Genomic DNA, 23,994 nt, shown 5'->3' with positions numbered 1-23,994 from the left:
AATGCGGCCACTTGACGGACGCACGGGCGTCCGATACTTTCCGACTTCGGTGCTTGCATTCACCATCCGGAGGCTTCGGCTCAAATCGTCTATTCTGGTCCAAAGAGTTCTTGGGAGGGTTACAGGCTGCAGTTCATGCCGAACTACGAGCGCCTGCTCGACGTGAGCACATCATTGGCACTTTTGCGTGAAGGCCAGCTCCCACAAGTGAGCAGAGTGGCGCAGCGGAAGCGTGCTGGGCCCATAACCCAGAGGTCGATGCATCGAAACCATTCTCTGCTATGACTTTTAGATTCCTTTGCGTTGCGTAACAGAAAGCCATATGCTCTCAGAGACCTCACCTGCACTTGAGGACTTGAAAAACTGCAGCAGCAAGTTCGTTTTCTAAGCAATCGTAAAAGGCTTCTCACGCTGACTGAAGGAATATTTATCCATCCATCCATCTATCTATCTATCCCTATCTATCTGTATTTCTGTCTTTCAACATTTGTGAATGTCAATGTAGCCTGCAAACTCGTGCCTTTGCGAAAGGCTAGGACGAGGCAAATCACAGCTCTGGGTGAAGCTAGCATTGACAGTCGTTGGTCTCAACTGACAACAAGTGCACACATCAGCCTGCTTCCTGAACCAGCAGGCTTTTACCGTCCCCTTCACCACTCTACACTTCCTTACCATAAAGAAAGGCAACAAGCAACCCATAACCCAGAGGTCGATGGATCGAAACCATTCTCTGCTATGACTTTTAGATTCCTTTGCGTTGCGTAACAGAAAGCCATATGCTCTCAGAGACCTCACCTGCACTTGAGGACTTGAAAAACTGCAGCAGCAAGTTCGTTTTCTAAGCAATCGTAAAAGGCTTCTCACGCTGACTGAAGGAATATTTATCCATCCATCCATCTATCTATCTATCCCTATCTATCTGTATTTCTGTCTTTCAACATTTGTGAATGTCAATGTAGCCTGCAAACTCGTGCCTTTGCGAAAGGCTAGGACGAGGCAAATCACAGCTCTGGGTGAAGCTAGCATTGACAGTCGTTGGTCTCAACTGACAACAAGTGCACACATCAGCCTGCTTCCTGAACCAGCAGGCTTTTACCGTCCCCTTCACCACTCTACACTTCCTTACCATAAAGAAAGGCAACAAGCAACCCATAACCCAGAGGTCGATGGATCGAAACCATTCTCTGCTATGACTTTTAGATTCCTTTGCGTTGCGTAACAGAAAGCCATATGCTCTCAGAGACCTCACCTGCACTTGAGGACTTGAAAAACTGCAGCAGCAAGTTCGTTTTCTAAGCAATCGTAAAAGGCTTCTCACGCTGACTGAAGGAATATTTATCCATCCATCCATCTATCTATCTATCCCTATCTATCTGTATTTCTGTCTTTCAACATTTGTGAATGTCAATGTAGCCTGCAAACTCGTGCCTTTGCGAAAGGCTAGGACGAGGCAAATCACAGCTCTGGGTGAAGCTAGCATTGACAGTCGTTGGTCTCAACTGACAACAAGTGCACACATCAGCCTGCTTCCTGAACCAGCAAGCTTTTACCGTCCCCTTCGCCACTCTACACTTCCTTACCATAAAGAAAGGCAACAAGCAGAAGGAGGCGCCCAACGTGGGGCTCGAACCCACGACCCTGAGATTAAGAGTCTCATGCTCTACCGACTGAGCTAGCCAGGCCACTGGGGGGGCCGCAGGGCAAGACAACCCGCCGGAGTCTGCAAGGGGAAATGCGGCCACTTGACGGACGCACGGGCGTCCGATACTTTCCGACTTCCGTGCCTGCATTCACCATCCGGAGGCTTCGGCTCAAATCGTCTATTCTGGTCCAAAGAGTTCTTGGGAGGGTTACAGGCTGCAGTTCATGCCGAACTACGAGCGCCTGCTCGACGTGAGCACATCATTGGCACTTTTGCGTGAAGGCCAGCTCCCACAAGTGAGCAGAGTGGCGCAGCGGAAGCGTGCTGGGCCCATAACCCAGAGGTCGATGGATCGAAACCATTCTCTGCTATGACTTTTAGATTCCTTTGCGTTGCGTAACAGAAAGCCATATGCTCTCAGAGACCTCACCTGCACTTGAGGACTTGAAAAACTGCAGCAGCAAGTTCGTTTTCTAAGCAATCGTAAAAGGCTTCTCACGCTGACTGAAGGAATATTTATCCATCCATCCATCTATCTATCTATCCCTATCTATCTGTATTTCTGTCTTTCAACATTTGTGAATGTCAATGTAGCCTGCAAACTCGTGCCTTTGCGAAAGGCTAGGACGAGGCAAATCACAGCTCTGGGTGAAGCTAGCATTGACAGTCGTTGGTCTCAACTGACAACAAGTGCACACATCAGCCTGCTTCCTGAACCAGCAGGCTTTTACCGTCCCCTTCGCCACTCTACACTTCCTTACCATAAAGAAAGGCAACAAGCAACCCATAACCCAGAGGTCGATGGATCGAAACCATTCTCTGCTATGACTTTTAGATTCCTTTGCGTTGCGTAACAGAAAGCCATATGCTCTCAGAGACCTCACCTGCACTTGAGGACTTGAAAAACTGCAGCAGCAAGTTCGTTTTCTAAGCAATCGTAAAAGGCTTCTCACGCTGACTGAAGGAATATTTATCCATCCATCCATCTATCTATCTATCCCTATCTATCTGTATTTCTGTCTTTCAACATTTGTGAATGTCAATGTAGCCTGCAAACTCGTGCCTTTGCGAAAGGCTAGGACGAGGCAAATCACAGCTCTGGGTGAAGCTAGCATTGACAGTCGTTGGTCTCAACTGACAACAAGTGCACACATCAGCCTGCTTCCTGAACCAGCAGGCTTTTACCGTCCCCTTCGCCACTCTACACTTCCTTACCATAAAGAAAGGCAACAAGCAGAAGGAGGCGCCCAACGTGGGGCTCGAACCCACGACCCTGAGATTAAGAGTCTCATGCTCTACCGACTGAGCTAGCCGGGCCACTGGGGGGGCCGCAGAGCAAGACAACCCGCCGGAGTCTGCAAGGGGAAATGCGGCCACTTGACGGACGCACGGGCGTCCGATACTTTCCGACTTCCGTGCCTGCATTCACCATCCGGAGGCTTCGGCTCAAATCGTCTATTCTGGTCCAAAGAGTTCTTGGGAGGGTTACAGGCTGCAGTTCATGCCGAACTACGAGCGCCTGCTCGACGTGAGCACATCATTGGCACTTTTGCGTGAAGGCCAGCTCCCACAAGTGAGCAGAGTGGCGCAGCGGAAGCGTGCTGGGCCCATAACCCAGAGGTCGATGGATCGAAACCATTCTCTGCTATGACTTTTAGATTCCTTTGCGTTGCGTAACAGAAAGCCATATGCTCTCAGAGACCTCACCTGCACTTGAGGACTTGAAAAACTGCAGCAGCCAGTTCGTTTTCTAAGCAATCGTAAAAGGCTTCTCACGCTGACTGAAGGAATATTTATCCATCCATCCATCTATCTATCTATCCCTATCTATCTGTATTTCTGTCTTTCAACATTTGTGAATGTCAATGTAGCCTGCAAACTCGTGCCTTTGCGAAAGGCTAGGACGAGGCAAATCACAGCTCTGGGTGAAGCTAGCATTGACAGTCGTTGGTCTCAACTGACAACAAGTGCACACATCAGCCTGCTTCCTGAACCAGCAGGCTTTTACCGTCCCCTTTGCCACTCTACACTTCCTTACCATAAAGAAAGGCAACAAGCAACCCATAACCCAGAGGTCGATGGATCGAAACCATTCTCTGCTATGACTTTTAGATTCCTTTGCGTTGCGTAACAGAAAGCCATATGCTCTCAGAGACCTCACCTGCACTTGAGGACTTGAAAAACTGCAGCAGCAAGTTCGTTTTCTAAGCAATCGTAAAAGGCTTCTCACGCTGACTGAAGGAATATTTATCCATCCATCCATCTATCTATCTATCCCTATCTATCTGTATTTCTGTCTTTCAACATTTGTGAATGTCAATGTAGCCTGCAAACTCGTGCCTTTGCGAAAGGCTAGGACGAGGCAAATCACAGCTCTGGGTGAAGCTAGCATTGACAGTCGTTGGTCTCAACTGACAACAAGTGCACACATCAGCCTGCTTCCTGAACCAGCAGGCTTTTACCGTCCCCTTCGCCACTCTACACTTCCTTACCATAAAGAAAGGCAACAAGCAACCCATAACCCAGAGGTCGATGGATCGAAACCATTCTCTGCTATGACTTTTAGATTCCTTTGCGTTGCGTAACAGAAAGCCATATGCTCTCAGAGACATCACCTGCACTTGAGGACTTGAAAAACTGCAGCAGCAAGTTCGTTTTCTAAGCAATCGTAAAAGGCTTCTCACGCTGACTGAAGGAATATTTATCCATCCATCCATCTATCTATCTATCCCTATCTATCTGTATTTCTGTCTTTCAACATTTGTGAATGTCAATGTAGCCTGCAAACTCGTGCCTTTGCGAAAGGCTAGGACGAGGCAAATCACAGCTCTGGGTGAAGCTAGCATTGACAGTCGTTGGTCTCAACTGACAACAAGTGCACACATCAGCCTGCTTCCTGAACCAGCAGGCTTTTACCGTCCCCTTCGCCACTCTACACTTCCTTACCATAAAGAAAGGCAACAAGCAACCCATAACCCAGAGGTCGATGGATCGAAATCATTCTCTGCTATGACTTTTAGATTCCTTTGCGTTGCGTAACAGAAAGCCATATGCTCTCAGAGACCTCACCTGCACTTGAGGACTTGAAAAACTGCAGCAGCAAGTTCGTTTTCTAAGCAATCGTAAAAGGCTTCTCACGCTGACTGAAGGAATATTTATCCATCCATCCATCTATCTATCTATCCCTATCTATCTGTATTTCTGTCTTTCAACATTTGTGAATGTCAATGTAGCCTGCAAACTCGTGCCTTTGCGAAAGGCTAGGACGAGGCAAATCACAGCTCTGGGTGAAGCTAGCATTGACAGTCGTTGGTCTCAACTGACAACAAGTGCACACATCAGCCTGCTTCCTGAACCAGCAGGCTTTTACCGTCCCCTTCGCCACTCTACACTTCCTTACCATAAAGAAAGGCAACAAGCAGAAGGAGGCGCCCAACGTGGGGCTCGAACCCACGACCCTGAGATTAAGAGTCTCATGCTCTACCGACTGAGCTAGCCGGGCCATTGGGGGGGCCGTAGAGCAAGACAACCCGCCGGAGTCTGCAAGGGGAAATGCGGCCACTTGACGGACGCACGGGCGTCCGATACTTTCCGACTTCCTTGCCTGCATTCACCATCCGGAGGCTTCGGCTCAAATCGTCTATTCTGGTCCAAAGAGTTCTTGGGAGGGTTACAGGCTGCAGTTCATGCCGAACTACGAGCGCCTGCTCGACGTGAGCACATCATTGGCACTTTTGCGTGAAGGCCAGCTCCCACAAGTGAGCAGAGTGGCGCAGCGGAAGCGTGCTGGGCCCAAAACCCAGAGGTCGATGGATCGAAACCATTCTCTGCTATGACTTTTAGATTCCTTTGCGTTGCGTAACAGAAAGCCATATGCTCTCAGAGACCTCACCTGCACTTGAGGACTTGAAAAACTGCAGCAGCAAGTTCGTTTTCTAAGCAATCGTAAAAGGCTTCTCACGCTGACTGAAGGAATATTTATCCATCCATCCATCTATCTATCTATCCCTATCTATCTGTATTTCTGTCTTTCAACATTTGTGAATGTCAATGTAGCCTGCAAACTCGTGCCTTTGCGAAAGGCTAGGACGAGGCAAATCACAGCTCTGGGTGAAGCTAGCATTGACAGTCGTTGGTCTCAACTGACAACAAGTGCACACATCAGCCTGCTTCCTGAACCAGCAGGCTTTTACCGTCCCCTTCGCCACTCTACACTTCCTTACCATAAAGAAAGGCAACAAGCAACCCATAACCCAGAGGTCGATGGATCGAAACCATTCTCTGCTATGACTTTTAGATTCCTTTGCGTTGCGTAACAGAAAGCCATATGCTCTCAGAGACCTCACCTGCACTTGAGGACTTGAAAAACTGCAGCAGCAAGTTCGTTTTCTAAGCAATCGTAAAAGGCTTCTCACGCTGACTGAAGGAATATTTATCCATCCATCCATCTATCTATCTATCCCTATCTATCTGTATTTCTGTCTTTCAACATTTGTGAATATCAATGTAGCCTGCAAACTCGTGCCTTTGCGAAAGGCTAGGACGAGGCAAATCACAGCTCTGGGTGAAGCTAGCATTGACAGTCGTTGGTCTCAACTGACAACAAGTGCACACATCAGCCTGCTTCCTGAACCAGCAGGCTTTTACCGTCCCCTTCGCCACTCTACACTTCCTTACCATAAAGAAAGGCAACAAGCAACCCATAACCCAGAGGTCGATGGATCGAAACCATTCTCTGCTATGACTTTTAGATTCCTTTGCGTTGCGTAACAGAAAGCCATATGCTCTCAGAGACCTCACCTGCACTTGAGGACTTGAAAAACTGCAGCAGCAAGTTCGTTTTCTAAGCAATCGTAAAAGGCTTCTCACGCTGACTGAAGGAATATTTATCCATCCATCCATCTATCTATCTATCCCTATCTATCTGTATTTCTGTCTTTCAACATTTGTGAATGTCAATGTAGCCTGCAAACTCGTGCCTTTGCGAAAGGCTAGGACGAGGCAAATCACAGCTCTGGGTGAAGCTAGCATTGACAGTCGTTGGTCTCAACTGACAACAAGTGCACACATCAGCCTGCTTCCTGAACCAGCAGGCTTTTACCGTCCCCTTTACCACTCTACACTTCCTTACCATAAAGAAAGGCAACAAGCAACCCATAACCCAGAGGTCGATGGATCGAAACCATTCTCTGCTATGACTTTTAGGTTCCTTTGCGTTGCGTAACAGAAAGCCATATGCTCTCAGAGACCTCACCTGCACTTGAGGACTTGAAAAACTGCAGCAGCAAGTTCGTTTTCTAAGCAATCGTAAAAGGCTTCTCACGCTGACTGAAGGAATATTTATCCATCCATCCATCTATCTATCTATCCCTATCTATCTGTATTTCTGTCTTTCAACATTTGTGAATGTCAATGTAGCCTGCAAACTCGTGCCTTTGCGAAAGGCTAGGACGAGGCAAATCACAGCTCTGGGTGAAGCTAGCATTGACAGTCGTTGGTCTCAACTGACAACAAGTGCACACATCAGCCTGCTTCCTGAACCAGCAGGCTTTTACCGTCCCCTTCGCCACTCTACACTTCCTTACCATAAAGAAAGGCAACAAGCAGTAGGAGGCGCCCAACGTGGGGCTCGAACCCACGACCCTGAGATTAAGAGTCTCATGCTCTACCGACTGAGCTAGCCGGGCCACTGGGGGGGCCGCAGAGCAAGACAACCCGCCGGAGTCTGCAAGGGGAAATGCGGCCACTTGACGGACGCACGGGCGTCCGATACTTTCCGACTTCCGTGCCTGCATTCACCATCCGGAGGCTTCGGCTCAAATCGTCTATTCTGGTCCAAAGAGTTCTTGGGAGGGTTACAGGCTGCAGTTCATGCCGAACTACGAGCGCCTGCTCGACGTGAGCACATCATTGGCACTTTTGCGTGAAGGCCAGCTCCCACAAGTGAGCAGAGTGGCGCAGCGGAAGCGTGCTGGGCCCATAACCCAGAGGTCGATGGATCGAAACCATTCTCTGCTATGACTTTTAGATTCCTTTGCGTTGCGTAACAGAAAGCCATATGCTCTCAGAGACCTCACCTGCACTTGAGGACTTGAAAAACTGCAGCAGCAAGTTCGTTTTCTAAGCAATCGTAAAAGGCTTCTCACGCTGACTGAAGGAATATTTATCCATCCATCCATCTATCTATCTATCCCTATCTATCTGTATTTCTGTCTTTCAACATTTGTGAATGTCAATGTAGCCTGCAAACTCGTGCCTTTGCGAAAGGCTAGGACGAGGCAAATCACAGCTCTGGGTGAAGCTAGCATTGACAGTCGTTGGTCTCAACTGACAACAAGTGCACACATCAGCCTGCTTCCTGAACCAGCAGGCTTTTACCGTCCCCTTCGCCACTCTACACTTCCTTACCATAAAGAAAGGCAACAAGCAACCCATAACCCAGAGGTCGATGGATCGAAACCATTCTCTGCTATGACTTTTAGATTCCTTTGCGTTGCGTAACAGAAAGCCATATGCTCTCAGAGACCTCACCTGCACTTGAGGACTTGAAAAACTGCAGCAGCAAGTTCGTTTTCTAAGCAATCGTAAAAGGCTTCTCACGCTGACTGAAGGAATATTTATCCATCCATCCATCTATCTATCTATCCCTATCTATCTGTATTTCTGTCTTTCAACATTTGTGAATGTCAATGTAGCCTGCAAACTCGTGCCTTTGCGAAAGGCTAGGACGAGGCAAATCACAGCTCTGGGTGAAGCTAGCATTGACAGTCGTTGGTCTCAACTGACAACAAGTGCACACATCAGCCTGCTTCCTGAACCAGCAGGCTTTTACCGTCCCCTTCACCACTCTACACTTCCTTACCATAAAGAAAGGCAACAAGCAACCCATAACCCAGAGGTCGATGGATCGAAACCATTCTCTGCTATGACTTTTAGATTCCTTTGCGTTGCGTAACAGAAAGCCATATGCTCTCAGAGACCTCACCTGCACTTGAGGACTTGAAAAACTGCAGCAGCAAGTTCGTTTTCTAAGCAATCGTAAAAGGCTTCTCACGCTGACTGAAGGAATATTTATCCATCCATCCATCTATCTATCTATCCCTATCTATCTGTATTTCTGTCTTTCAACATTTGTGAATGTCAATGTAGCCTGCAAACTCGTGCCTTTGCGAAAGGCTAGGACGAGGCAAATCACAGCTCTGGGTGAAGCTAGCATTGACAGTCGTTGGTCTCAACTGACAACAAGTGCACACATCAGCCTGCTTCCTGAACCAGCAGGCTTTTACCGTCCCCTTCGCCACTCTACACTTCCTTACCATAAAGAAAGGCAACAAGCAGAAGGAGGCCCCCAACGTGGGGCTCGAACCCACGACCCTGAGATTAAGAGTCTCATGCTCTACCGACTGAGCTAGCCGGGCCACTGGGGGGGCCGCAGAGCAAGACAACCCGCCGGAGTCTGCAAGGGGAAATGCGGCCACTTGACGGACGCACGGGCGTCCGATACTTTCCGACTTCCGTGCCTGCATTCACCATCCGGAGGCTTCGGCTCAAATCGTCTATTCTGGTCCAAAGAGTTCTTGGGAGGGTTACAGGCTGCAGTTCATGCCGAACTACGAGCGCCTGCTCGACGTGAGCACATCATTGGCACTTTTGCGTGAAGGCCAGCTCCCACAAGTGAGCAGAGTGGCGCAGCGGAAGCGTGCTGGGCCCATAACCCAGAGGTCGATGGATTGAAACCATTCTCTGCTATAACTTTTAGATTCCTTTGCGTTGCGTAACAGAAAGCCATATGCTCTCAGAGACCTCACCTGCACTTGAGGACTTGAAAAACTGCAGCAGCAAGTTCGTTTTCTAAGCAATCGTAAAAGGCTTCTCACGCTGACTGAAGGAATATTTATCCATCCATCTATCTATCCCTATCTATCTGTATTTCTGTCTTTCAACATTTGTGAATGTCAATGTAGCCTGCAAACTCGTGCCTTTGCGAAAGGCTAGGACGAGGCAAATCACAGCTCTGGGTGAAGCTAGCATTGACAGTCGTTGGTCTCAACTGACAACAAGTGCACACATCAGCCTGCTTCCTGAACCAGCAGGCTTTTACCGTCCCCTTCACCACTCTACACTTCCTTACCATAAAGAAAGGCAACAAGCAACCCATAACCCAGAGGTCGATGGATCGAAACCATTCTCTGCTATGACTTTTAGATTCCTTTGCGTTGCGTAACAGAAAGCCATATGCTCTCAGAGACCTCACCTGCACTTGAGGACTTGAAAAACTGCAGCAGCAAGTTCGTTTTCTAAGCAATCGTAAAAGGCTTCTCACGCTGACTGAAGGAATATTTATCCATCCATCCATCTATCTATCTATCCCTATCTATCTGTATTTCTGTCTTTCAACATTTGTGAATGTCAATGTAGCCTGCAAACTCGTGCCTTTGCGAAAGGCTAGGACGAGGCAAATCACAGCTCTGGGTGAAGCTAGCATTGACAGTCGTTGGTCTCAACTGACAACAAGTGCACACATCAGCCTGCTTCCTGAACCAGCAGGCTTTTACCGTCCCCTTCGCCACTCTACACTTCCTTACCATAAAGAAAGGCAACAAGCAGAATGAGGCGCCCAACGTGGGGCTCGAACCCACGACCCTGAGATTAAGAGTCTCATGCTCTACCGACTGAGCTAGCCGGGCCACTGGGGGGGCCGCAGAGCAAGACAACCCGCCGGAGTCTGCAAGGGGAAATGCGGCCACTTGACGGACGCACGGGCGTCCGATACTTTCCGACTTCCGTGCCTGCATTCACCATCCGGAGGCTTCGGCTCAAATCGTCTATTCTGGTCCAAAGAGTTCTTGGGAGGGTTACAGGCTGCAGTTCATGCCGAACTACGAGCGCCTGCTCGACGTGAGCACATCATTGGCACTTTTGCGTGAAGGCCAGCTCCCACAAGTGAGCAGAGTGGCGCAGCGGAAGCGTGCTGGGCCCATAACCCAGAGGTCGATGGATCGAAACCATTCTCTGCTATGACTTTTAGATTCCTTTGCGTTGCGTAACAGAAAGCCATATGCTCTCAGAGACCTCACCTGCACTTGAGGACTTGAAAAACTGCAGCAGCAAGTTCGTTTTCTAAGCAATCGTAAAAGGCTTCTCACGCTGACTGAAGGAATATTTATCCATCCATCCATCTATCTATCTATCCCTATCTATCTGTATTTCTGTCTTTCAACATTTGTGAATGTCAATGTAGCCTGCAAACTCGTGCCTTTGCGAAAGGCTAGGACGAGGCAAATCACAGCTCTGGGTGAATCTGGCATTGACAGTCGTTGGTCTCAACTGACAACAAGTGCACACATCAGCCTGCTTCCTGAACCAGCAGGCTTTTACCGTCCCCTTCGCCACTCTACACTTCCTTACCATAAAGAAAGGCAACAAGCAACCCATAACCCAGAGGTCGATGGATCGAAACCATTCTCTGCTATGACTTTTAGATTCCTTTGCGTTGCGTAACAGAAAGCCATATTCTCTCAGAGACCTCACCTGCACTTGAGGACTTGAAAAACTGCAGCAGCAAGTTCGTTTTCTAAGCAATCGTAAAAGGCTTCTCACGCTGACTGAAGGAATATTTATCCATCCATCCATCTATCTATCTATCCCTATCTATCTGTATTTCTGTCTTTCAACATTTGTGAATGTCAATGTAGCCTGCAAACTCGTGCCTTTGCGAAAGGCTAGGACGAGGCAAATCACAGCTCTGGGTGAAGCTAGCATTGACAGTCGTTGGTCTCAACTGACAACAAGTGCACACATCAGCCTGCTTCCTGAACCAGCAGGCTTTTACCGTCCCCTTCGCCACTCTACACTTCCTTACCATAAAGAAAGGCAACAAGCAACCCATAACCCAGAGGTCGATGGATCGAAACCATTCTCTGCTATGACTTTTAGATTCCTTTGCGTTGCGTAACAGAAAGCCATATGCTCTCAGAGACCTCACCTGCACTTGAGGACTTGAAAAACTGCAGCAGCAAGTTCGTTTTCTAAGCAATCGTAAAAGGCTTCTCACGCTGACTGAAGGAATATTTATCCATCCATCCATCTATCTATCTATCCCTATCTATCTGTATTTCTGTCTTTCAACATTTGTGAATGTCAATGTAGCCTGCAAACTCGTGCCTTTGCGAAAGGCTAGGACGAGGCAAATCACAGCTCTGGGTGAAGCTAGCATTGACAGTCGTTGGTCTCAACTGACAACAAGTGCACACATCAGCCTGCTTCCTGAACCAGCAGGCTTTTACCGTCCCCTTCGCCACTCTACACTTCCTTACCATAAAGAAAGGCAACAAGCAACCCATAACCCAGAGGTCGATGGATCGAAACCATTCTCTGCTATGACTTTTAGATTCCTTTGCGTTGCGTAACAGAAAGCCATATGCTCTCAGAGACCTCACCTGCACTTGAGGACTTGAAAAACTGCAGCAGCAAGTTCGTTTTCTAAGCAATCGTAAAAGGCTTCTCACGCTGACTGAAGGAATATTTATCCATCCATCCATCTATCTATCTATCCCTATCTATCTGTATTTCTGTCTTTCAACATTTGTGAATGTCAATGTAGCCTGCAAACTCGTGCCTTTGCGAAAGGCTAGGACGAGGCAAATCACAGCTCTGGGTGAAGCTAGCATTGACAGTCGTTGGTCTCAACTGACAACAAGTGCACACATCAGCCTGCTTCCTGAACCAGCAGGCTTTTACCGTCCCCTTCACCACTCTACACTTCCTTACCATAAAGAAAGGCAACAAGCAACCCATAACCCAGAGGTCGATGGATCGAAACCATTCTCTGCTATGACTTTTAGATTCCTTTGCGTTGCGTAACAGAAAGCCATATGCTCTCAGAGACCTCACCTGCACTTGAGGACTTGAAAAACTGCAGCAGCAAGTTCGTTTTCTAAGCAATCGTAAAAGGCTTCTCACGCTGACTGAAGGAATATTTATCCATCCATCCATCTATCTATCTATCCCTATCTATCTGTATTTCTGTCTTTCAACATTTGTGAATGTCAATGTAGCCTGCAAACTCGTGCCTTTGCGAAAGGCTAGGACGAGGCAAATCACAGCTCTGGGTGAAGCTAGCATTGACAGTCGTTGGTCTCAACTGACAACAAGTGCACACATCAGCCTGCTTCCTGAACCAGCAGGCTTTTACCGTCCCCTTCGCCACTCTACACTTCCTTACCATAAAGAAAGGCAACAAGCAGAAGGAGTCGCCCAACGTGGGGCTCGAACCCACGACCCTGAGATTAAGAGTCTCATGCTCTACCGACTGAGCTAGCCGGGCCACTGGGGGGGCCGCAGAGCAAGACAACCCGCCGGAGTCTGCAAGGGGAAATGCGGCCACTTGACGGACGCACGGGCGTCCGATACTTTCCGACTTCCGTGCCTGCATTCACCATCCGGAGGCTTCGGCTCAAATCGTCTATTCTGGTCCAAAGAGTTCTTGGGAGGGTTACAGGCTGCAGTTCATGCCGAACTACGAGCGCCTGCTCGACGTGAGCACATCATTGGCACTTTTGCGTGAAGGCCAGCTCCCGCAAGTGAGCAGAGTGGCGCAGCGGAAGCGTGCTGGGCCCATAACCCAGAGGTCGATGGATCGAAACCATTCTCTGCTATGACTTTTAGATTCCTTTGCGTTGCGTAACAGAAAGCCATATGCTCTCAGAGACCTCACCTGCACTTGAGGACTTGAAAAACTGCAGCAGCAAGTTCGTTTTCTAAGCAATCGTAAAAGGCTTCTCACGCTGACTGAAGGAATATTTATCCATCCATCCATCTATCTATCTATCCCTATCTATCTGTATTTCTGTCTTTCAACATTTGTGAATGTCAATGTAGCCTGCAAACTCGTGCCTTTGCGAAAGGCTAGGACGAGGCAAATCACAGCTCTGGGTGAAGCTAGCATTGACAGTCGTTGGTCTCAACTGACAACAAGTGCACACATCAGCCTGCTTCCTGAACCAGCAGGCTTTTACCGTCCCCTTCCCCACTCTACACTTCCTTACCATAAAGAAAGGCAACAAGCAACCCATAACCCAGAGGTCGATGGATCGAAACCATTCTCTGCTATGACTTTTAGATTCCTTTGCGTTGCGTAACAGAAAGCCATATGCTCTCAGAGACCTCACCTGCACTTGAGGACTTGAAAAACTGCAGCAGCAAGTTCGTTTTCGAAGCAATCGTAAAAGGCTTCTCACGCTGACTGAAGGAATATTTATCCATCCATCCATCTATCTATCTATCCCTATCTATCTGTATTTCTGTCTTTCAACATTTGTGAATGTCAATGTAGCCTGCAAACTCGTGCCTTTGCGAAAGGCTAGGACGAGGCAAATCACAGCTCTGGGTGAATCTGGCATTGACAGTCGTTGGTCTCAACTGACAACAAGTGCACACATCAGCCTGCTTCCTGAACCAGCAGGCTTTTACCGTCCCCTTCGCCACTCTACACTTCCTTACCATAAAGAAAGGCAACAAGCAACCCATAACCCAGAGGTCGATGGATCGAAACCATTCTCTGCTATGACTTTTAGATTCCTTTGCGTTGCGTAACAGAAAGCCATATTCTCTCAGAGACCTCACCTGCACTTGAGGACTTGAAAAACTGCAGCAGCAAGTTCGTTTTCTAAGCAATCGTAAAAGGCTTCTCACGCTGACTGAAGGAATATTTATCCATCCATCCATCTATCTATCTATCCCTATCTATCTGTATTTCTGTCTTTCAACATTTGTGAATGTCAATGTAGCCTGCAAACTCGTGCCTTTGCGAAAGGCTAGGACGAGGCAAATCACAGCTCTGGGTGAAGCTAGCATTGACAGTCGTTGGTCTCAACTGACAACAAGTGCACACATCAGCCTGCTTCCTGAACCAGCAGGCTTTTACCGTCCCCTTCGCCACTCTACACTTCCTTACCATAAAGAAAGGCAACAAGCAACCCATAACCCAGAGGTCGATGGATCGAAACCATTCTCTGCTATGACTTTTAGATTCCTTTGCGTTGCGTAACAGAAAGCCATATGCTCTCAGAGACCTCACCTGCACTTGAGGACTTGAAAAACTGCAGCAGCAAGTTCGTTTTCTAAGCAATCGTAAAAGGCTTCTCACGCTGACTGAAGGAATATTTATCCATCCATCCATCTATCTATCTATCCCTATCTATCTGTATTTCTGTCTTTCAACATTTGTGAATGTCAATGTAGCCTGCAAACTCGTGCCTTTGCGAAAGGCTAGGACGAGGCAAATCACAGCTCTGGGTGAAGCTAGCATTGACAGTCGTTGGTCTCAACTGACAACAAGTGCACACATCAGCCTGCTTCCTGAACCAGCAGGCTTTTACCGTCCCCTTCGCCACTCTACACTTCCTTACCATAAAGAAAGGCAACAAGCAACCCATAACCCAGAGGTCGATGGATCGAAACCATTCTCTGCTATGACTTTTAGATTCCTTTGCGTTGCGTAACAGAAAGCCATATGCTCTCAGAGACCTCACCTGCACTTGAGGACTTGAAAAACTGCAGCAGCAAGTTCGTTTTCTAAGAAATCGTAAAAGGCTTCTCACGCTGACTGAAGGAATATTTATCCATCCATCCATCTATCTATCTATCCCTATCTATCTGTATTTCTGTCTTTCAACATTTGTGAATGTCAATGTAGCCTGCAAACTCGTGCCTTTGCGAAAGGCTAGGACGAGGCAAATCACAGCTCTGGGTGAAGCTAGCATTGACAGTCGTTGGTCTCAACTGACAACAAGTGCACACATCAGCCTGCTTCCTGAACCAGCAGGCTTTTACCGTCCCCTTCGCCACTCTACACTTCCTTACCATAAAGAAAGGCAACAAGCAACCCATAACCCAGAGGTCGATGGATCGAAACCATTCTCTGCTATGACTTTTAGATTCCTTTGCGTTGCGTAACAGAAAGCCATATGCTCTCAGAGACCTCACCTGCACTTGAGGACTTGAAAAACTGCAGCAGCAAGTTCGTTTTCTAAGCAATCGTAAAAGGCTTCTCACGCTGACTGAAGGAATATTTATCCATCCATCCATCTATCTATCTATCCCTATCTATCTGTATTTCTGTTTTTCAACATTTGTGAATGTCAATGTAGCCTGCAAACTCGTGCCTTTGCGAAAGGCTAGGACGAGGCAAATCACAGCTCTGGGTGAAGCTAGCATTGACAGTCGTTGGTCTCAACTGACAACAAGTGCACACATCAGCCTGCTTCCTGAACCAGCAGGCTTTTACTGTCCCCTTCACCACTCTACACTTCCTTACCATAAAGAAAGGCAACAAGCAACCCATAACCCAGAGGTCGATGGATCGAAACCATTCTCTGCTATGACTTTTAGATTCCTTTGCGTTGCGTAACAGAAAGCCATATGCTCTCAGAGACCTCACCTGCACTTGAGGACTTGAAAAACTGCAGCAGCAAGTTCGTTTTCTAAGCAATCGTAAAAGGCTTCTCACGCTGACTGAAGGAATATTTATCCATCCATCCATCTATCTATCTATCCCTATCTATCTGTATTTCTGTCTTTCAACATTTGTGAATGTCACTGTAGCCTGCAAACTCGTGCCTTTGCGAAAGGCTAGGACGAGGCAAATCACAGCTCTGGGTGAAGCTAGCATTGACAGTCGTTGGTCTCAACTGACAACAAGTGCACACATCAGCCTGCTTCCTGAACCAGCAGGCTTTTACCGTCCCCTTCGCCACTCTACACTTCCTTACCATAAAGAAAGGCAACAAGCAGAAGGAGGCGCCCAACGTGGGGCTCGAACCCACGACCCTGAGATTAAGAGTCTCATGCTCTACCGACTGAGCTAGCCGGGCCACTGGGGGGGCTGCAGGGCAAGACAACCCGCCGGAGTCTGCAAGGGGAAATGCGGCCACTTGACGGACGCACGGGCGTCCGATACTTTCCGACTTCCGTGCCTGCATTCACCATCCGGAGGCTTCGGCTCAAATCGTCTATTCTGGTCCAAAGAGTTCTTGGGAGGGTTACAGGCTGCAGTTCATGCCGAACTACGAGCGCCTGCTCGACGTGAGCACATCATTGGCACTTTTGCGTGAAGGCCAGCTCCCACAAGTGAGCAGAGTGGCGCAGCGGAAGCGTGCTGGGCCCATAACCCAGAGGTCGATGGATCGAAACCATTCTCTGCTATGACTTTTAGATTCCTTTGCGTTGCGTAACAGAAAGCCATATGCTCTCAGAGACCTCACCTGCACTTGAGGACTTGAAAAACTGCAGCAGCAAGTTCGTTTTCTAAGCAATCGTAAAAGGCTTCTCACGCTGACTGAAGGAATATTTATCCATCCATCCATCTATCTATCTATCCCTATCTATCTGTATTTCTGTCTTTCAACATTTGTGAATGTCAATGTAGCCTGCAAACTCGTGCCTTTGCGAAAGGCTAGGACGAGGCAAATCACAGCTCTGGGTGAAGCTAGCATTGACAGTCGTTGGTCTCAACTGACAACAAGTGCACACATCAGCCTGCTTCCTGAACCAGCAGGCTTTTACCGTCCCCTTCGCCACTCTACACTTCCTTACCATAAAGAAAGGCAACAAGCAACCCATAACCCAGAGGTCGATGGATCGAAACCATTCTCTGCTATGACTTTTAGATTCCTTTGCGTTGCGTAACAGAAAGCCATATGCTCTCAGAGACCTCACCTGCACTTGAGGACTTGAAAAACTGCAGCAGCAAGTTCGTTTTCTAAGCAATCGTAAAAGGCTTCTCACGCTGACTGAAGGAATATTTATCCATCCATCCATCTATCTATCTATCCCTATCTATCTGTATTTCTGTCTTTCAACATTTGTGAATGTCAATGTAGCCTGCAAACTCGTGCCTTTGCGAAAGGCTAGGACGAGGCAAATCACAGCTCTGGGTGAAGCTAGCATTGACAGTCGTTGGTCTCAACTGACAACAAGTGCACACATCAGCCTGCTTCCTGAACCAGCAGGCTTTTACCGTCCCCTTCACCACTCTACACTTCCTTACCATAAAGAAAGGCAACAAGCAACCCATAACCCAGAGGTCGATGGATCGAAACCATTCTCTGCTATGACTTTTAGATTCCTTTGCGTTGCGTAACAGAAAGCCATATGCTCTCAGAGACCTCACCTGCACTTGAGGACTTGAAAAACTGCAGCAGCAAGTTCGTTTTCTAAGCAATCGTAAAAGGCTTCTCACGCTGACTGAAGGAATATTTATCCATCCATCCATCTATCTATCTATCCCTATCTATCTGTATTTCTGTCTTTCAACATTTGTGAATGTCAATGTAGCCTGCAAACTCGTGCCTTTGCGAAAGGCTAGGACGAGGCAAATCACAGCTCTGGGTGAAGCTAGCATTGACAGTCGTTGGTCTCAACTGACAACAAGTGCACACATCAGCCTGCTTCCTGAACCAGCAGGCTTTTACCGTCCCCTTCGCCACTCTACACTTCCTTACCATAAAGAAAGGCAACAAGCAGAAGGAGTCGCCCAACGTGGGGCTCGAACCCACGACCCTGAGATTAAGAGTCTCATGCTCTACCGACTGAGCTAGCCGGGCCACTGGGGGGGCCGCAGAGCAAGACAACCCGCCGGAGTCTGCAAGGGGAAATGCGGCCACTTGACGGACGCACGGGCGTCCGATACTTTCCGACTTCCGTGCCTGCATTCACCATCCGGAGGCTTCGGCTCAAATCGTCTATTCTGGTCCAAAGAGTTCTTGGGAGGGTTACAGGCTGCAGTTCATGCCGAACTACGAGCGCCTGCTCGACGTGAGCACATCATTGGCACTTTTGCGTGAAGGCCAGCTCCCACAAGTGAGCAGAGTGGCGCAGCGGAAGCGTGCTGGGCCCATAACCCAGAGGTCGATGGATCGAAACCATTCTCTGCTATGACTTTTAGATTCCTTTGCGTTGCGTAACAAAAAGCCATATGCTCTCAGAGACCTCACCTGCACTTGAGGACTTGAAAAACTGCAGCAGCAAGTTCGTTTTCTAAGCAATCGTAAAAGGCTTCTCACGCTGACTGAAGGAATATTTATCCATCCATCCATCTATCTATCTATCCCTATCTATCTGTATTTCTGTCTTTCAACATTTGTGAATGTCAATGTAGCCTGCAAACTCGTGCCTTTGCGAAAGGCTAGGACGAGGCAAATCACAGCTCTGGGTGAAGCTAGCATTGACAGTCGTTGGTCTCAACTGACAACAAGTGCACACATCACCCTGCTTCCTGAACCAGCAGGCTTTTACCGTCCCCTTCGCCACTCTACACTTCCTTACCATAAAGAAAGGCAACAAGCAACCCATAACCCAGAGGTCGATGGATCGAAACCATTCTCTGCTATGACTTTTAGATTCCTTTGCGTTGCGTAACAGAAAGCCATATGCTCTCAGAGACCTCACCTGCACTTGAGGACTTGAAAAACTGCAGCAGCAAGTTCGTTTTCTAAGCAATCGTAAAAGGCTTCTCACGCTGACTGAAGGAATATTTATCCATCCATCCATCTATCTATCTATCCCTATCTATCTGTATTTCTGTCTTTCAACATTTGTGAATGTCAATGTAGCCTGCAAACTCGTGCCTTTGCGAAAGGCTAGGACGAGGCAAATCACAGCTCTGGGTGAAGCTAGCATTGACAGTCGTTGGTCTCAACTGACAACAAGTGCACACATCAGCCTGCTTCCTGAACCAGCAGGCTTTTACCGTCCCCTTCGCCACTCTACACTTCCTTACCATAAAGAAAGGCAACAAGCAACCCATAACCCAGAGGTCGATGGATCGAAACCATTCTCTGCTATGACTTTTAGATTCCTTTGCGTTGCGTAACAGAAAGCCATATGCTCTCAGAGACCTCACCTGCACTTGAGGACTTGAAAAACTGCAGCAGCAAGTTCGTTTTCTAAGCAATCGTAAAAGGCTTCTCACGCTGACTGAAGGAATATTTATCCATCCATCCATCTATCTATCTATCCCTATCTATCTGTATTTCTGTCTTTCAACATTTGTGAATGTCAATGTAGCCTGCAAACTCGTGCCTTTGCGAAAGGCTAGGACGAGGCAAATCACAGCTCTGGGTGAAGCTAGCATTGACAGTCGTTGGTCTCAACTGACAACAAGTGCACACATCAGCCTGCTTCCTGAACCAGCAGGCTTTTACCGTCCCCTTCGCCACTCTACACTTCCTTACCATAAAGAAAGGCAACAAGCAGAAGGAGACGCCCAACGTGGGGCTCAAACCCACGACCCTGAGATTAAGAGTCTCATGCTCTACCGACTGAGCTAGCCGGGCCACTGGGGGGGCCGCAGAGCAAGACAACCCGCCGGAGTCTGAAAGGGGAAATGCGGCCACTTGACGGACGCACGGGCGTCCGATACTTTCCGACTACCGTGCCTGCATTCACCATCCGGAGGCTTCGGCTCAAATCGTCTATTCTGGTCCAAAGAGTTCTTGGGAGGGTTACAGGCTGCAGTTCATGCCGAACTACGAGCGCCTGCTCGACGTGAGCACATCATTGGCACTTTTGCGTGAAGGCCAGCTCCCACAAGTGAGCAGAGTGGCGCAGCGGAAGCGTGCTGGGCCCAAAACCCAGAGGTCGATGGATCGAAACCATTCTCTGCTATGACTTTTAGATTCCTTTGCGTTGCGTAACAGAAAGCCATATGCTCTCAGAGACCTCACCTGCACTTGAGGACTTGAAAAACTGCAGCAGCAAGTTCGTTTTCTAAGCAATCGTAAAAGGCTTCTCACGCTGACTGAAGGAATATTTATCCATCCATCCATCTATCTATCTATCCCTATCTATCTGTATTTCTGTCTTTCAACATTTGTGAATGTCAATGTAGCCTGCAAACTCGTGCCTTTGCGAAAGGCTAGGACGAGGCAAATCACAGCTCTGGGTGAAGCTAGCATTGACAGTCGTTGGTCTCAACTGACAACAAGTGCACACATCAGCCTGCTTCCTGAACCAGCAGGCTTTTACCGTCCCCTTCGCCACTCTACACTTCCTTACCATAAAGAAAGGCAACAAGCAACCCATAACCCAGAGGTCGATGGATCGAAACCATTCTCTGCTATGACTTTTAGATTCCTTTGCGTTGCGTAACAGAAAGCCATATGCTCTCAGAGACCTCACCTGCACTTGAGGACTTGAAAAACTGCAGCAGCAAGTTCGTTTTCTAAGCAATTGTAAAAGGCTTCTCACGCTGACTGAAGGAATATTTATCCATCCATCCATCTATCTATCTATCCCTATCTATCTGTATTTCTGTCTTTCAACATTTGTGAATGTCAATGTAGCCTGCAAACTCGTGCCTTTGCGAAAGGCTAGGACGAGGCAAATCACAGCTCTGGGTGAAGCTAGCATTGACAGTCGTTGGTCTCAACTGACAACAAGTGCACACATCAGCCTGCTTCCTGAACCAGCAGGCTTTTACCGTCCCCTTCGCCACTCTACACTTCCTTACCATAAAGAAAGGCAACAAGCAACCCATAACCCAGAGGTCGATGGATCGAAACCATTCTCTGCTATGACTTTTAGATTCCTTTGCGTTGCGTAACAGAAAGCCATATGCTCTCAGAGACCTCACCTGCACTTGAGGACTTGAAAAACTGCAGCAGCAAGTTCGTTTTCTAAGCAATCGTAAAAGGCTTCTCACGCTGACTGAAGGAATATTTATCCATCCATCCATCTATCTATCTATCCCTATCTATCTGTATTTCTGTCTTTCAACATTTGTGAATGTCAATGTAGCCTGCAAACTCGTGCCTTTGCGAAAGGCTAGGACGAGGCAAATCACAGCTCTGGGTGAAGCTAGCATTGACAGTCGTTGGTCTCAACTGACAACAAGTGCACACATCAGCCTGCTTCCTGAACCAGCAGGCTTTTACCGTCCCCTTCGCCACTCTACACTTCCTTACCATAAAGAAAGGCAACAAGCAACCCATAACCCAGAGGTCGATGGATCGAAACCATTCTCTGCTATGACTTTTAGATTCCTTTGCGTTGCGTAACAGAAAGCCATATGCTCTCAGAGACCTCACCTGCACTTGAGGACTTGAAAAACTGCAGCAGCAAGTTCGTTTTCTAAGCAATCGTAAAAGGCTTCTCACGCTGACTGAAGGAATATTTATCCATCCATCCATCTATCTATCTATCCCTATCTATCTGTATTTCTGTCTTTCAACATTTGTGAATGTCAATGTAGCCTGCAAACTCGTGCCTTTGCGAAAGGCTAGGACGAGGCAAATCACAGCTCTGGGTGAAGCTAGCATTGACAGTCGTTGGTCTCAACTGACAACAAGTGCACACATCAGCCTGCTTCCTGAACCAGCAGGCTTTTACCGTCCCCTTCGCCACTCTACACTTCCTTACCATAAAGAAAGGCAACAAGCAACCCATAACCCAGAGGTCGATGGATCGAAACCATTCTCTGCTATGACTTTTAGATTCCTTTGCGTTGCGTAACAGAAAGCCATATGCTCTCAGAGACCTCACCTGCACTTGAGGACTTGAAAAACTGCAGCAGCAAGTTCGTTTTCTAAGCAATCGTAAAAGGCTTCTCACGCTGACTGAAGGAATATTTATCCATCCATCCATCTATCTATCTATCCCTATCTATCTGTATTTCTGTCTTTCAACATTTGTGAATGTCAATGTAGCCTGCAAACTCGTGCCTTTGCGAAAGGCTAGGACGAGGCAAATCACAGCTCTGGGTGAAGCTAGCATTGACAGTCGTTGGTCTCAACTGACAACAAGTGCACACATCAGCCTGCTTCCTGAACCAGCAGGCTTTTACCGTCCCCTTCACCACTCTACACTTCCTTACCATAAAGAAAGGCAACAAGCAACCCATAACCCAGAGGTCGATGGATCGAAACCATTCTCTGCTATGACTTTTAGATTCCTTTGCGTTGCGTAACAGAAAGCCATATGCTCTCAGAGACCTCACCTGCACTTGAGGACTTGAAAAACTGCAGCAGCAAGTTCGTTTTCTAAGCAATCGTAAAAGGCTTCTCACGCTGACTGAAGGAATATTTATCCATCCATCCATCTATCTATCTATCCCTATCTATCTGTATTTCTGTCTTTCAACATTTGTGAATGTCAATGTAGCCTGCAAACTCGTGCCTTTGCGAAAGGCTAGGACGAGGCAAATCACAGCTCTGGGTGAAGCTAGCATTGACAGTCGTTGGTCTCAACTGACAACAAGTGCACACATCAGCCTGCTTCCTGAACCAGCAGGCTTTTACCGTCCCCTTCGCCACTCTACACTTCCTTACCATAAAGAAAGGCAACAAGCAACCCATAACCCAGAGGTCGATGGATCGAAACCATTCTCTGCTATGACTTTTAGATTCCTTTGCGTTGCGTAACAGAAAGCCATATGCTCTCAGAGACCTCACCTGCACTTGAGGACTTGAAAAACTGCAGCAGCAAGTTCGTTTTCTAAGCAATCGTAAAAGGCTTCTCACGCTGACTGAAGGAATATTTATCCATCCATCCATCTATCTATCTATCCCTATCTATCTGTATTTCTGTCTTTCAACATTTGTGAATGTCAATGTAGCCTGCAAACTCGTGCCTTTGCGAAAGGCTAGGACGAGGCAAATCACAGCTCTGGGTGAAGCTAGCATTGACAGTCGTTGGTCTCAACTGACAACAAGTGCACACATCAGCCTGCTTCCTGAACCAGCAGGCTTTTACCGTCCCCTTCACCACTCTACACTTCCTTACCATAAAGAAAGGCAACAAGCAACCCATAACCCAGAGGTCGATGGATCGAAACCATTCTCTGCTATGACTTTTAGATTCCTTTGCGTTGCGTAACAGAAAGCCATATGCTCTCAGAGACCTCACCTGCACTTGAGGACTTGAAAAACTGCAGCAGCAAGTTCGTTTTCTAAGCAATCGTAAAAGGCTTCTCACGCTGACTGAAGGAATATTTATCCATCCATCCATCTATCTATCTATCCCTATCTATCTGTATTTCTGTCTTTCAACATTTGTGAATGTCAATGTAGCCTGCAAACTCGTGCCTTTGCGAAAGGCTAGGACGAGGCAAATCACAGCTCTGGGTGAAGCTAGCATTGACAGTCGTTGGTCTCAACTGACAACAAGTGCACACATCAGCCTGCTTCCTGAACCAGCAGGCTTTTACCGTCCCCTTCGCCACTCTACACTTCCTTACCATAAAGAAAGGCAACAAGCAACCCATAACCCAGAGGTCGATGGATCGAAACCATTCTCTGCTATGACTTTTAGATTCCTTTGCGTTGCGTAACAGAAAGCCATATGCTCTCAGAGAC

At 47.7% G+C, this 23,994-nt stretch overlaps 19 non-coding genes across 19 annotated transcripts; 9 read left to right on the top strand and 10 right to left on the bottom strand.

The window, feature by feature from the left end:
* Window positions 1-1,609: 1,609 nt before the first annotated feature.
* On the bottom strand, window positions 1,610-1,682 carry trnak-cuu (transfer RNA lysine (anticodon CUU)). The gene has a single exon. It is a non-coding gene; the product is annotated as a tRNA-Lys (tRNA).
* Window positions 1,683-1,941: 259 nt separating this feature from the next.
* On the top strand, window positions 1,942-2,013 carry trnam-cau (transfer RNA methionine (anticodon CAU)). The gene has a single exon. It is a non-coding gene; the product is annotated as a tRNA-Met (tRNA).
* An 873-nt stretch (window positions 2,014-2,886) lies between these two features.
* Window positions 2,887-2,959, bottom strand: trnak-cuu (transfer RNA lysine (anticodon CUU)). Its single transcript has one exon. It is a non-coding gene; the product is annotated as a tRNA-Lys (tRNA).
* A 259-nt stretch (window positions 2,960-3,218) lies between these two features.
* On the top strand, window positions 3,219-3,290 carry trnam-cau (transfer RNA methionine (anticodon CAU)). The gene has a single exon. It is a non-coding gene; the product is annotated as a tRNA-Met (tRNA).
* A 1,781-nt stretch (window positions 3,291-5,071) lies between these two features.
* Window positions 5,072-5,144, bottom strand: trnak-cuu (transfer RNA lysine (anticodon CUU)). The gene has a single exon. It is a non-coding gene; the product is annotated as a tRNA-Lys (tRNA).
* A 259-nt stretch (window positions 5,145-5,403) lies between these two features.
* Window positions 5,404-5,475, top strand: trnal-caa (transfer RNA leucine (anticodon CAA)). Its single transcript has one exon. It is a non-coding gene; the product is annotated as a tRNA-Leu (tRNA).
* Window positions 5,476-7,256: 1,781 nt separating this feature from the next.
* Window positions 7,257-7,329, bottom strand: trnak-cuu (transfer RNA lysine (anticodon CUU)). The gene has a single exon. It is a non-coding gene; the product is annotated as a tRNA-Lys (tRNA).
* A 259-nt stretch (window positions 7,330-7,588) lies between these two features.
* Window positions 7,589-7,660, top strand: trnam-cau (transfer RNA methionine (anticodon CAU)). The gene has a single exon. It is a non-coding gene; the product is annotated as a tRNA-Met (tRNA).
* A 1,327-nt stretch (window positions 7,661-8,987) lies between these two features.
* Window positions 8,988-9,060, bottom strand: trnak-cuu (transfer RNA lysine (anticodon CUU)). The gene has a single exon. It is a non-coding gene; the product is annotated as a tRNA-Lys (tRNA).
* Window positions 9,061-10,256: 1,196 nt separating this feature from the next.
* On the bottom strand, window positions 10,257-10,329 carry trnak-cuu (transfer RNA lysine (anticodon CUU)). Its single transcript has one exon. It is a non-coding gene; the product is annotated as a tRNA-Lys (tRNA).
* A 259-nt stretch (window positions 10,330-10,588) lies between these two features.
* On the top strand, window positions 10,589-10,660 carry trnam-cau (transfer RNA methionine (anticodon CAU)). Its single transcript has one exon. It is a non-coding gene; the product is annotated as a tRNA-Met (tRNA).
* A 2,235-nt stretch (window positions 10,661-12,895) lies between these two features.
* On the bottom strand, window positions 12,896-12,968 carry trnak-cuu (transfer RNA lysine (anticodon CUU)). The gene has a single exon. It is a non-coding gene; the product is annotated as a tRNA-Lys (tRNA).
* Window positions 12,969-13,227: 259 nt separating this feature from the next.
* Window positions 13,228-13,299, top strand: trnam-cau (transfer RNA methionine (anticodon CAU)). Its single transcript has one exon. It is a non-coding gene; the product is annotated as a tRNA-Met (tRNA).
* A 3,143-nt stretch (window positions 13,300-16,442) lies between these two features.
* trnak-cuu (transfer RNA lysine (anticodon CUU)) lies at window positions 16,443-16,515 on the bottom strand. Its single transcript has one exon. It is a non-coding gene; the product is annotated as a tRNA-Lys (tRNA).
* A 259-nt stretch (window positions 16,516-16,774) lies between these two features.
* trnam-cau (transfer RNA methionine (anticodon CAU)) lies at window positions 16,775-16,846 on the top strand. Its single transcript has one exon. It is a non-coding gene; the product is annotated as a tRNA-Met (tRNA).
* Window positions 16,847-18,173: 1,327 nt separating this feature from the next.
* trnak-cuu (transfer RNA lysine (anticodon CUU)) lies at window positions 18,174-18,246 on the bottom strand. Its single transcript has one exon. It is a non-coding gene; the product is annotated as a tRNA-Lys (tRNA).
* Window positions 18,247-18,505: 259 nt separating this feature from the next.
* trnam-cau (transfer RNA methionine (anticodon CAU)) lies at window positions 18,506-18,577 on the top strand. Its single transcript has one exon. It is a non-coding gene; the product is annotated as a tRNA-Met (tRNA).
* A 1,327-nt stretch (window positions 18,578-19,904) lies between these two features.
* trnak-cuu (transfer RNA lysine (anticodon CUU)) lies at window positions 19,905-19,977 on the bottom strand. The gene has a single exon. It is a non-coding gene; the product is annotated as a tRNA-Lys (tRNA).
* Window positions 19,978-20,236: 259 nt separating this feature from the next.
* Window positions 20,237-20,308, top strand: trnal-caa (transfer RNA leucine (anticodon CAA)). The gene has a single exon. It is a non-coding gene; the product is annotated as a tRNA-Leu (tRNA).
* The last annotated feature ends 3,686 nt before the right edge of the window (window positions 20,309-23,994 follow it).

Source organism: Amia ocellicauda, chromosome 12 (assembly GCF_036373705.1).
Source record: "Amia ocellicauda isolate fAmiCal2 chromosome 12, fAmiCal2.hap1, whole genome shotgun sequence".
NCBI lineage: Eukaryota > Metazoa > Chordata > Actinopteri > Amiiformes > Amiidae > Amia > Amia ocellicauda.
This window is presented reverse-complemented; position numbering and strand designations above follow the sequence as displayed.